At 42.7% G+C, this 11,684-nt stretch overlaps 1 pseudogene; it reads right to left on the reverse strand.

Moving 5' to 3' along the window:
* Nucleotides 1-9,287: 9,287 nt before the first annotated feature.
* LOC111813997 lies at nucleotides 9,288-11,226 on the reverse strand (annotated as a pseudogene).
* Between the last annotated feature and the right edge of the window lie 458 nt (nucleotides 11,227-11,684).

The raw sequence follows: 11,684 nt of genomic DNA on the forward strand, positions 1-11,684 counted from the left end.
GTCAGCCCTGCCTCCTCCCTGCTGTGCCCTGCTGGACTTTGCTCAGTGAAGAGGGTTAGGACACCATGAGGTGTCTTTCTGGGGACCTCACCTGGTGTGGAACCTGCAGGGCCAAGCTGTGGGAGAGGTAGTCCTGGGCTGTGGTAATGGGGCCAAGGAGTTGGAGGCCCTATACCCAATGCTGGCCATCTCAGGAGCCTAGCCTTCCCTGACCAGCAGGGTCCTGAGACCACGAGCAGCTGCAGCTCTTCATGGCTCTGAGAAGGGCACCTGAAATCCTTTCTGGGGCCCCTCAGCACCCTCCTCTATTGCTTTGCCCCTGTCTCTGCCTAAACCCTGGGCTCACCACACCAGCTCCTCTCCCTCCAAGCCTCAAGGCCATGCTTCTTTGAGCTCCAAGGCCTTGAGCCTGCTATTCCTGCCCATGGCCAGGCTGTCTTCCCTGCCACTGCCCCTGAGTCCCTCCCCCACCAGCACCAAGCCCTAGATACATGACCACCCACACACCTAGAATATAGTGTAATATATAAATGAAGCCTGGTGAGAGATTAGCACCAACAATAGTGACAATAAACTGAAATAAAAGTTATTTGAAACATGGCTCATTTCTCTCCAGAATTTTCCACTTAATATTTTCAGACTGCATTGGCCCCGGGGGACCAATGCCATGGGCCTGTTGGTCTACAGCAGAGCCTGCATGTGGTGGCCAAACACCCCAGCATCCCAAAGCCCACCAACAGCAGCTGCCCTGACCTGCTCACCTTGTGGCAGAGCCACCGTGTCTCTGAGTGCTGAGTGAGTCCCTCTGCCACCCTGGGGAACAAAGACCCTGGTCTGGAGATTGGCTTGGGGGAGGACACACATCTCGGGAAGCAGGAAGCTGGTCAAAATGTGCTCCTATGGCTAGGCAGTCAGTCCCGCGGTTCCCACCAAGGGCAAGTACCCTCTAGGGACCTAGGTTCTCTCCCAGGCTCTGGCTAGCTGGGACTGGGTCTGAGAACCCTTGGCTCCCACTGGCCCTGGTGGCCCTACTATCCCAGAGCCTCCAGACCAAGGGTTCTCAGACCCAGTCCCAGCTGGTGTGGTGAGCCCAGGGTTGAGGCAGAGACAGTGGGGGGGGGGCAAAGCAATGTAGAAGGGGGTGCTCAGGGGCCCCAGGAAGGACATCAGGTGCCCTTCTCTAGGTGTTTGGGAGGTCATGTGACATGTGAGAAATTAGGAATAAGGTTGCTAGCTTCAAGGGCAAGGCTTCCTCTCACTGTATCTCTTGATTCACTCATTCATAGCCAAGCAAATACATGGCAAAGAGAGGCATATGACAGCTGAGTAAACGTACTTTGTTGTGTTGAGGCAGACAAATCTAAGGGCTTTACACTGTAAGCACCCTGTGTTCTCTCTTCAAAAGTTGCACCTCTCTATCTTTATACATTAATATTGCTAGGAGGAAAATATCACCTGGAGTTATGTGACACTCTTGATTAATATCTTGTTTGGTGTGAGAGGTGCCTAGGGTATTAGTAAAGCACAGAGCTGGTGTGTCTGGTTGAGTCATGGAGGTGTGCTATCAGGGACCATATCTTCTTTGTTCTCTTTCTCTCTGACACCTGTTTTGCTGTTTGCTTCCTCGTACTTATATTCTCTTTCTTCTTCATTTCCTTCCACATGGTATATCCCCATTGGTTTCAAATTATTATCAACTTTAATCTCTGAAACTATGAGCTAGATTAATCCTTTCAAGTCCTGTATCTCAGCTATTTTGGTCTACAACAAAAATATTAGTGAAATTAACAGTGTGTCTGATCAAAATAAACTGCCAAATGCATCAACCATTTCTTGAAAAGAACCTATAAATGAGTTACCACTATGAATGTTCTTCATTGATTTTCTTCCTTAACATGTTTCAGTGGGACTCCAACAATGCTTTGCACTTCAAAACCACTTTCATGGTAAAGCACTATGGTAACCATTAAAAACCTCTAAAAATGACAAAACCCCTAATACAGTTGACACATTTGTCACCTGATATCCCTTGCTCTGCAGGTTGTGGCTGTCACCACTCCTCCTAGAGCTGCTCTGAACAGCTTGAGGCAACACGCCAAAGAGATCCGCAGCTCAGCAGGGCAGATAGTGGAGGTTTTAGTACATACTCAGCTGGCTCCAAGGCAGAGTAGCACATTGAAGAGGGCAGCAGTTCATGGCAGTGGAAAACAGCAAAGTAAAGGGAGGAGACACAGCTATGGCTTCTTGAAAGCCTCTCTCCCTTCTTTCCACACTAGCTGCAAAGACCAGAGTTCCTCTGAGGAAGTGGTGCCCTTCTTTGCATGCTGATTGCAGACCTGAGCTCCTGTGAGGAAGTGCCACACAGAATCCTTCCTCAACTCTTTTTTTTTTGAAAAATTTTTTAAATTTATTTGTGTGTGTGTGTGTGTCCAGCTCAGCCCACCAGGGGGCGGGGCTGGCTGGCATATGGTGCTGGGGGATTGAACCGCGGTCCCTGTGCTTTGCTAAACTTGTTCTAAGTAGGTGCTTTAGACCACTGAGCCATCTCACCAGCCCCCTCAACTCCCTTTTATATCCTTTTTCTGCTGAGACACTCTAGGGTGGGCCCTCCCTGCCCTAGGGCATGGATTCTCTGTGCAGATCCAGCCAAACACTCAATACCTCAAGTTCACACAGTGTATCTGCTACCACAACCTCCCATTTAGGAGTTTTCTGTGATTTGAGCCTGGTTATGGGGTTAGAGGAAAAAGTGGGTGATAAGTGTGGTCTTTGAAGAGTGTCAGCATTGTTGTGCTTGGTCAACATGGGATTAGTTTTCCCAGGCATAATTAGGAGAGGCCAACACCACAGGAGGTAAGGGTGAGGATCCCTTCACCACTGTGGGTGGGGAAATCTCTTCCTCTTACAAAATAATCTCATTGGCGTCTAGGAGCTCAACATCCTACACTTCATCAGGATCCTAGGAAACATCTCCACCCCAGTTCATGGGATCCCATTCTTTTCCTATCAAATCCATCACCTTTATTTCACATGGACTTGAAGGTTCAGTATTAAACTTACATTGCATTTTGGCCAATTGAGTCATGAGGACCTGTGTTTGTGTTTCTGCAATCTTAGCACTGTGGTTAAAGGAGATGAGATTCTCTTCCAAGACACACTTTGAAACTTAAAAAAAAAAAAAAGAAAGAAAGAAAGAAAGAAAGAAAGAAAAGAAAAGAAAAGAAAAGAAAAAATTAAACACAACACAAAATTTCATTAAACAAAGTAATAGGAATTTTACAGTGGCTATTGTGTTGTATAATTTTATCTTCAAATTAGTTGTTTAGGTTACCAGATCACACTTACAAACATTATAAAAAGTTTTAATGTCTGTCCAAAGCTGGGATTTGACTCTGCGCTTCTTATTTTCCTTTATTAATTTTTCCTCATACTTATTCAAATTTTGATTATGTATGGATTCTTTGAGCTCATTGTTCCCTTCAGTAGTTTGTCCAGAGGTACTAGGATCAAGCATCCAGCATCATTATATTTCCCATTCTGCCAAAAATGTCCCAAAGTTTCACGGATCAAGCCACTAAATTCCTTACATTTCACAACTGGTGAATTATGCTGTAATTCAGTATATCCCACAGTATTATAAAGAGAACCCGTGGTTTTAGGTGTCATCAAATTAGAGGGCAAATCCAGCAGCCCAAAAAGTAATTAAAGAATTACTTCTTTACATTCCTTTTACTCTAGAAACACTCGAGATACCAAGATCTATATTAGTCAGTGATTATTAATGAAAGGGATTTAATGCAAGATATAGAAATATATAAAAATTTTCTGCATTAGCTTTCAATGGCCACCCACAAAGTCATATACAGAAGAGTACAAAAGGACTGTCTGTTGCCTGGAGATTGAGGATCCAGTCAAAGGCCTGGAGCCGACTGTAGTGTCTTGTAGGAATCTGTATCAGGAGGTTAAAGATTCTGTGCTGGTAGCTGAAGAATCTGTGTCACAAGACTTAAGATGATATCCAAGGGGAAGAGAAAGGATGAAGCACCTCCAAGGAAACAGAAGCAAGCCTTCCTCACTTCCCTCTCGTGCCATTCTGAAGACAATCCTTCCTCGGGTGGGTCTTCCACACCAAGAACAATGCTGAGTCAATTTAGTTTGGCATTTCATACTCCTGTTGACAAGATCAGTTAACTATCATCTTTCACTGATAAGAACTATTTGTTTCCCACCAGTTCCTTAGGTGATAATAAAATTTGGAGTTAAATAAAATGTCACATATAAATAAACTCTTAGTTGAAAATGTGAAACATTTTCTTCTACAGTGTGAAACTTGGCGCCGGAGAGATGGCTCAGTAGAATAAGTGCTTGCCTGGCGAGTGCAAGGGCCTGAGTTCAATCCCTGGTTCCACCAAAAAAAAAAAAAAAAAAACATGAAACTTTTTGGTAAATAGAAATGTCTCATATCATCTGGGTGCACATATTTTCTCAAGGGTTGTATTTACACTTCTGCACCACATAAAAAAGTTGAACAATTAATTATCACTGTTATTTGTGGCTCTGTGATTGTTTCATGTTTTAACTTTTTACTCACATTCCTTACTAGTCAGCTCCTTTGTTACATACTTTATATGTCTTTCTATCCTTCAGGGTATTTATTGCAGAGGCAGACAGAACAGGGCTCCATTAATGTCCATTTTACTGGCAAGGATATTTGCCTCTTCCAGTGATTTTTTTTTCTTTTTTTCTTTTTTTTTTCTTTTTTTTACAGAATTAAGCAGGGTTATGGTTCTATCATGTCTTCCTAGTGGAATTGTAGTGAAACTACAATAACCTGCAGAAGCTCCTTCATTACTGAACCAAAATTTCACATTCCAAACTCAGCTTCCAGAAATACCAACTGTGTGATCGATGTAACCTTGCAGAATTCATGGAAGCCGCTAAGATGCTAGAAAAAGTTATGTAAAGAAATAAGTGAATAGTGCTTTATTGAATTGCTAAAGATCTTGTCTAGATTGAGTGTGTTTTGCAATCATTATTGATAAAAACTTTGTATACCATTGCTATATCGTAACATCTTCTGGGTTTTCTGAATGATTTTCATCCCTGTCTTTCCTGACACATGAGGGGTCAATATTGTCTGAACCAGATATTGTGATAGATAGGTTCCAGCCTGAGTACAAACTGCTAAATTATCATGGCCCTGATTCAACATGATTGAATCCCCAAAACAACAGGTTATCTTCCCACTTCCTCCTTCTTCCCCACTCCAGCCCTCAATACATCTTCCTTTTACATTTCCAGTACACCCAAGGAAGCCGCCTCCAATTAGCTCCTTGGGTGTCACTGGACCTGCCCCTCAAACTCTGCCCCTAGAAAAAGTCCATGAAGTCTCATCCTACCTGTCTCAGGTCAGAGGATCTGTCCACCCCTTTATTTCTGCTTCTCTGCTGCACCACCGTCACCACTGCTGATAAAACCTAACAGTGATAAATTGTTGGTGGCCGCTGTATTTTATTTTAAATGCTATTGGTAAGCATTTGTTCTTAAGAAAAACAAACCATTTTCATTGAACTATTTTGATCATGTGATGTCCAATATAGGCATTCCTCTCTTAATGACCTACATGTTGGATGGCAGTTCCCATTTAACTCCAAGGCATGCTGTTTAGATTTAGGACCTGCCTCTGATACTTATGCCCCATCCGTTTTCTTTTTTGGTATAGTTCTGTGCACATTGTTAATAGAGATTCAATGCCTTTTCTTTTTTGCACCAATACACACCTTGATCTATGGGAGTATGATTTTTACTGATTATATCAGACAGTATAATGCTGTATTTTTACATTGTGTCATACATTATAGTACTGCATGTAAGAATTATGTAAATAAAACACAGAGACTGGGCATGATGGTGTGCACCTGTAATCCCAGCAAATGGGAGGCTGAAAACAGAAAAATCACTACAAGTCCGATCTACGTCATGAGACCCTGTAGGCCCTGTAGATCCTGCTCTAAATACAGAAAAAAAAAAAAAAAAAAAAAAAAAAAAAAAGAAGAAGAAGAAAAGAAAGAAAAAACAAACCCATAGTCATTGGGTTGGAGTTTCCTCTCCCCATTTCTTTGTTCCAAATATTGTGATATTCATACCACAGTATACACACTTTCCTCATTTAGTGACCAACTTAATGACCCAGTCACAGGAATGTAACTCATTTGTTAAAGTGTCTGTAGGAATTGTATATAGAAAGAGCTGTGCACCCCTGTGATATGAGACCTGTCTCAGTTATTCTCCTCTCATTGCTGGGACAAAAACCCAACAGCTAATATGAAGGAAGGAAAGTTTTAGTTAGTGCACAGTACTGGAGGTTCCAGTCCACATTCAGCAGGCCCCAAAGCAGAGCAGCACAAGGCAGAGGACACCTGTTCACGGCAGCGGCAAAGAGCAAAGAGGAAGGGCGGAGTAACAGCCACAGTGGCCACAGAGAGCAAGGCTGTCTCCCTTAAACTGCATTCAGGCTCTCTGCCCCAGGCTGGGGGTAGTACTCACACCCATTAGCCCAGCAGTACTAAGCCCATATTCCTAGTGGATCATGAATTAATCTCAAACTCTGAAAGTCCCCATCCCATGACTGCATGAGGCTTTTGGAGAACAACTAGACACAAACCATAAAGACCTTTCTACATACCAAAAGATTTCAAAGGTAACATTATTTTTTTTTAATGACAATAAATGTATTGAAATGTACCTGAGACCGCAATGTTAGTACTACCAAATCATTACAGATGTTTTTTGCTTTATAATATTTAGAGAGTAGGTGGACAAAATATGAAACAAAATATTAACATTTTAAAACTATATACAGCCTCTACCTTTTTGCTAGATCTGTGCATACTAGAAATGTACTCAAGATGGCTGTAAAAATATTCATATAAAGTCCTATTTCAAAGATTGTAGTGGATTTCTGACTGGTGGTGAACTTGCTACTCCCAGCTGAATTGAACTAGTGGGTACTGGGAGGCCCACCTAAGGACCGTTGCCAGCAGCACAAAAGGCAGAACAGGAGAAACTGTCCCAGTGCTGTTAGGGATGCTGTTTGGAGAAGCTGTTGGAAGTTGTTAGTTCTCCTGGGCTGTTCCCTGGGTGAGCTTGTCATGCTGGCTCTCCCAGTGAACTTGGCTGTTCTTGTTGGAAGATGAGCTCGGTGCCTCATTGTTATTGAGAATGGCTATAGTTCTTCTTTTTTTCTTTCTTTTTCCTGATACCAGGGATTAAACTCAGGACCCTGAGCTTGCTAGGCAAGCGCTTATCCTACTGAGCTATCTTCCCGGCCCTATAGTTCATTTTGAAGGAGCTCTGGTCCTCATCTTGAGCATCATTTCTTGGCTCCAGGAGGAAGATAGTGCTGTGCTCAGCCTTGTGGAGAAGCTTGTCATGTTGGCTTTTCTGATGGGAACTCAGCTTTCCTCATTGCTGGAGGAGCTTGGAACCTCACTGCTGCTGAGGATGGCCGTGGTACCTTTTGGGGGAGCTCTGGTGCTTACCTCAAGTGTTGCTTCCTGGCTCTAGTTCACATCCCTCAGCCTGCTAGCACAGATCCTTTATACTGCTGGTACAGACTTTCTAGCTTCCACCATTGCCCCTTGGGCATGCCCAGCACAGATCTGTGAAGTGGACCTGCATGAGACTTTGTTGTGGGCTCTAGGCCTCCAGTTGGCCTAGTGGGAAGCATTGTTATGAGCTCTAGATTTTCAGCTGAACTCATGCAGGATATTAGAATCCTGGCCCTCAGCTAGATTCTTTGGTCTTTAGTGTGTGCAGATTTCCTTTTCTTGTGTATGATTGTTTGGGTGATTCCTTATAAACTAATGTTTTAAAATATGTCCTGTATTATATCATTCCCCTTGCAAAAACCCCAAACCATGACACAGATGTTAAAATGTGTCTCTACCAGTTGTATGGCTTGTAAATCATTCCATCTGTTTACAAAATTAAAATGAGCAAGGAATTCAGTGAGTCTCTCTAGGTGCAAGATTCAGCTAAAAAAGAGAACATTAACTGACAATTAGTAATGAGAGTAAGAAAAGCTGTTCAATCTGGAAAAAATACTTAATATGTTCACATCTTTTGGTCAGGTTAGATCAGTGCAACTTGATAGATTTTTGACAGTGTCACAGCAGAAAAACAGGCAGAAATAAAAAGGGAAAGGGCTTTATTATCTTGGAGGACATGGAGAGAATCTGGGGAAGATGAGGAATTCTCTGGATTGGAACAAAGAGAGGCTGAGGCTTTTATGGCCCTTTGCCAGAGGTGGGGCTTGGGAGGGATGTTTAGATAGACCTGAGGAGCTGATTGGGCCTTCCCTGAGGTGGTGGGAAAGGTGACAGGAAGTTGCACCCTGGGCTGAGTGGGAGAAGAAGGGGGAGGTGGTCTCTGGGAAGAGAAGCTATTATTTTAAGGGCTTCAGCCATATTAGATGACCACCATAATAATTCAGCAATTCATACTAGGGCCAGAACCTATCACAACTCACTTGATAGATCAACAATATTGTAAAAGATGGGGTAACATGATGCAGAGTCCTATGCTTAAATTAGCATATAATATCCTATTATAATCAACCTGTAAAATGCTGAATCCATTAAAATAACATCCATCTTATCATAAAACAAAAGTTAAACTATTTTTGGTGCATATCCTTCTCCAAAGTGCACAAGTCACAAAACCTTCATATTATGCACTTGATCAGTGTGTACAGTACAGATAAAGCAGACACCTCTGGTGTAATTTATTTTTTAATATGTAAAAACACATGAAGAAAAAGAAAGTAAGCTGTGGACATTGGTAACTAAATACTGCTTTTTTTTCTTTTCTTTTTTCTTTTCTTTTTTCGGAACCAGGAATTGAACTCAAGTTGAGGCAAGCACTTATTCTATTGAGCTATCTCCCCAGACCCTAAATACTGCTTTTCAAATGATCTAGCTAGTTAAACTTACTAAATAGTCTAAAAATAAAAAATCTGTTTTCAACATGAGCTCTTTTTGAGACAAGGTTTTACTTTGTCTCAAAGTACTTTTTACTTTCAGGCTGGCCCTGAGCTCTCTCTACAGTCTAGGCTGATCTCAAACTCATGAGGATCCTCCTGCCTCAGTCTCCTGAGAATGGGGATTACAAGTATGTCACTATGCCTGGCCTTGACTAGAAATTTTAATTCTAGCAGAGCTAAGAATTTGCCTGGGCATACAATTCTGTCACCTGGGCGTGGGTAGGATACCAGCCCTTCACACATCCTATACTTTAGAAAGCAGACTTGACTCTGGAGTATTCACCTTAATTACAGTCTGAATTTTCCTTGAATTTTAGATGGCCTTTGTCAGCTACCAGCTGTAGTGCTGTGGCAGAGACATCAAAATGACGCTCAGGATTTGGAGGCAGATGTATTTTACATCAGTGGGCCTGATAGGGATTCAGTGAGTCATCAAAATATCAGGCTCCGATCTTTGGTAACCTAAGGCTTATGCTTGCAAATAAGAAGTACAGAAACAGAGTATTTGGCAGTTATTGATTGGTTATATCTTGTGTCATTATTATTAACTGGCTTAAAAGAAGATTACATCACATATGTTGCAAGTATGCAAGTTCAAACACGGGGCAAGCCAGAAGTTATGGGAAACAAGTGCGTGAGATAATGTATGGGTTCAGGGCATAGTCAGTGAGATAAAGGAAACATGTATTTGCCACTGGTGGAAGACAGAAAGACAGATCTGCTCGGGAAGTAGCTAGTTGCAGGAAATTTAACTTTAAAATGTTAACTCTTTAATTTCCTCTTCAGTAGCAGGACGGCTTCACTCATGGTAACTATGCTCTCAATATGAGTGAGAGGCACAATAGAAACCATACTGTCCATCTTGCTTCCTGATGAGGTGGCATCAGTAACAATCTAAACCTCAATACCTCAATCAATGAACTCCAGAGCAGTTTGTTGCATGCATCCATGAGTCTCTACAAATAACACAATACTCATAACTCCAGAAATGTCTCCTAATGCTGCTTTTACTTCTGCAAATAGCACAGCAAACTAGACTTTGGAAGTACTAATACCACACTTATTAAGTCAATACCTTGAACAGTGCATCAAAGGACTTTAAGATTTTGTTCTATTACAATAACTGGGATGCCTATAACCCAGATCCCTCACAACAATCTTGGCCCTATGCTTACAATATCCCCCAACTACTTGATGGCTATTGTGAAACTTTGCTACACATCACAGTGTTGCAGGCAGCCTAAGTTAGATAGAAATATTGTAGGTAGTTAGACAGGGACAGGCCCTCGAAGGGGATGATAAAGACCAGACACCTTACTGGGAAGATTCTCCTGGTGTGAGTCAGACCTAAAGATCAAACAAATGCTGACCTCCCTAAAGTTGGCATCCAGGATTGCTCATTAGTCCAAAAGAATCATTGACTGAAGGCCACCAGATAAGGTCGCCCACTTGCTATTAGACTCGCTACCCCATTTGGTCCTAGGCCTAATAAATTTTATCTGAGCAATGGTGCTTGTAATCCCCTTGGTTGACCATAGTTTTGTCCCACCCTGTATCTGCCTAAGCGGGACCCCTTTGTCTCTACCTTAGCCCCACATGGTTTTGTCCTATAAAAATAACCTGAAGGAGACAGCTTCTTGGGCAACCCGCTCGGGACGCCCTTCTGTCCCTCTCCAACAGAAGCTTTCCTTTCCAATAGAGTTTTACCTTCAGCCTCCGTTTGTTCCTAAAATTCATTCTTCGGTTTTAGAGAACACAAACTCATTCAGGCCAGGTTGGGAATTTCACGTCCCTATATCAACAGCAGAAAAACACAGGACACCTTTCATGCTAAACAAGATATTAATCAAGAGTGTCACAGTATCACATAACTCCAGGGAATACTTGCCTCCGGGCAATATTAAAGTATAAAGACAGAGAAGTATAACTTTTAAGGACAGAACACAGGGTGCTTATGGCTTAAAGTCCTCAGGTTTGCCTGCCTCAACACCACAAAATGCATTTAATTAGCTATCATATGCCTCTCTTTGCCGTGCATTCACTTGGCTTCGAATAAGTGAATCAAGAGATACAGTGAGAGGAAGCCTTGCCCTTGAAGCTAGCAACCTTATTCCTAATTTCTCACATGTTACAACAGCAGGGCCTCCATCTCCTGTGCTGTGTCCTGGCCTGCCTGGCCTCATGATGCTCTCTCAGATTTCTCTGTGGTGAATTAAGTGTGGAACTGCATCGGCAGACTCGCGACTCAACTGGGAAGAGCAAAGCACAGACGACCCACCGAGTCCAGTAAGAAGACTGGAGCAGCCAGGCCCTGGGGAGGCTGAAGCAGGAGGATCACAGGGAGCGCAAGACCAGCCTGAGGTACACAGTGAGTTCAAAAAGAGACTAAATTGTATAGCAACAGGCTGTTATAAAACAAAACAAGACAGAAGTAGCTCTACAAAGTCAGGGGTAAACTGTCCTTGAATGCAGATCAGCATTCTGGGAGACAAACTGGTCAAGAAGTGTCAGGGTTTCAATCTCCCATTTGAGTTGCAAGAACACTGGTGAGGATGATCTCCTTCTTTTTCTCCTTCTCCTTCTCCTTCTCCTTCTCCTTCCCCTTCCCCTTCCCCTTCCCTTTCCCCTTCCCCTTCCCCTC

This window comes from Octodon degus, unplaced genomic scaffold, assembly GCF_000260255.1.
Source record: "Octodon degus isolate 3935 unplaced genomic scaffold, OctDeg1.0 scaffold00254, whole genome shotgun sequence".
Classification (NCBI taxonomy): domain Eukaryota; kingdom Metazoa; phylum Chordata; class Mammalia; order Rodentia; family Octodontidae; genus Octodon; species Octodon degus.